Source organism: Mustela erminea, chromosome 21 (genome assembly GCF_009829155.1).
Source record: "Mustela erminea isolate mMusErm1 chromosome 21, mMusErm1.Pri, whole genome shotgun sequence".
In the NCBI taxonomy this organism is placed as follows: Eukaryota; Metazoa; Chordata; class Mammalia; order Carnivora; family Mustelidae; genus Mustela; species Mustela erminea.
In genome coordinates this window covers 10,738,496-10,740,240 of record NC_045634.1, presented here as the reverse complement: position 1 = coordinate 10,740,240, position 1,745 = coordinate 10,738,496, and the positions used below count along the sequence as shown (strand labels likewise).

Genomic DNA, 1,745 nt, shown 5'->3' with positions numbered 1-1,745 from the left:
TTTGTCACTAGGGATATACAAACGACCGTGTTTTAAAGTCAAGCAAGTTACTTTGTATAGTTATGCCACCAATAGGCTATACATTCAAAATGCTTAGCTATTCTATTTCACTTTTGATATTTAGGGCCTATTTTTGTTTTTGTTTTTTCAGATTATTTATTTATTTGAGAGAGAGAGCACGAGCACAAGTAGGGGGAGAGGCTAAGGGAGAGGGAGAAGCAGACTCCCTGCTGAGCAGGGATCCCAACGTAGAGTTCAATCTCAGGACCTCAAAATCATGACCTGAGCTGAAGTCAGATGCCTAACCAATCCAGTCACCCAGGTGCCGATAGGATCTGTTTTTTGGGGTTTTTTTTTGTTTAATTTTGGCTTTTAATTATGTAAAATATTTAATGTATTGTCCATCAAAGTTAAATTCAAAGAAATCTAATTTCAATTAGCCACAATCATGCCTTGAATAAACCTCATTGGCTATGATACTGCCACTGTACAAAGCTAGAAGAAATTGAATTTCAATACCCTCACCATACTTCTTACTTTTCTTTATAGGTAACAATTTTTTAAAAAGCATAGCTTGTCACCTATTAAAAATATAAACAAATATTCATATGTATATATGAATATATTCCTTCTATGTCATTTGCTGGCCTCTTACATACATTTTTCTCTACTTCCCCTTTTCACTTAATATGTTAGATATATTAAGATATAGAAGTATTCCTCACTCCCTTTTCTAGCTGTATAGTATTCTATTGAGTATATGTATTATTGTTTATATTCAACCAGACCAATCTATACCCTTGTCCATATAATCTTTCTTGTATTTTTTTGCCAGTCTAGCTCTGGGCTAGATTATGCTGACAAAGGAAAATTCATATGTAAAGTTGCTAGATCCTGCCAGCTACCCTCCTTGGGTGGTGTAACAATTTGGAATCCCTGCAGAAATGTATTAAAGTGCCCATTAAATATTAAATATTTGGATTTTAGTCTATCTAATGGGTGAGATACTGTATTTCAATGAAGTTTTCATTTGTGTATCTTCTGATCTGAGCAAGTTTAAGCATATTTTTAAAATTGGCTAAGAGCCATTTGCATTTCATTTTAGTGAACTATGCTCTTTTTTTCTGTCAAGTTGTTGGCTTTTCTAAATTGTTTTCAATAGCTTTTAATGTACCAAGTTTATTAACTTATTTTATGTAAAATAAACTACAAAATTCTTTTGTATCAAGACTCTAGGTATTACAAGTTACAATAACAGCAAAAAGTAACATATATTGATTCTTTTTAAAAGATTTTATTCATGTATTTATTTGAGAGAGCGTGAGTGCACACATGCATGTGAGTAGTGGGGAGGGGTAGAGAGAGAGGGAGAGAATCTCAAGAAGACTCCACATCAAGCATGGAGCCCAATCCAGTGCCTGATCTCCTGATGCCAAGATCATGACCCCTGCCAAAATCAACAGTTGGTTGTTCAATTAAATGAGCCACCCATGTGCCCCACATATACTGATTTTAAAAAGCTAGGAACTGAAAAGTCCAGAAGTAGAACTGGCTTCGGATAAGACTCAGGCTACACAAAAACCAGTTGATGTCACTAAAAACTAGTTATCCTCTCTCTCTCTCTCTTCTCTTTTATGCTCTCCAAATAATAGCAAAATGGGGCGCCTGGGTGGCTCAGTGGGTTAAGCCGCTGCCTTCGGCTCAGGTCATGATCTCAGAGTCCTGGGATCGAGTCCTGCATCGGG

At 36.0% G+C, this 1,745-nt stretch overlaps 1 pseudogene; it reads right to left on the bottom strand.

The window, feature by feature from the left end:
- Positions 1 to 375: 375 nt before the first annotated feature.
- LOC116582064 lies at positions 376 to 497 on the bottom strand (annotated as a pseudogene).
- Between the last annotated feature and the right edge of the window lie 1,248 nt (positions 498 to 1,745).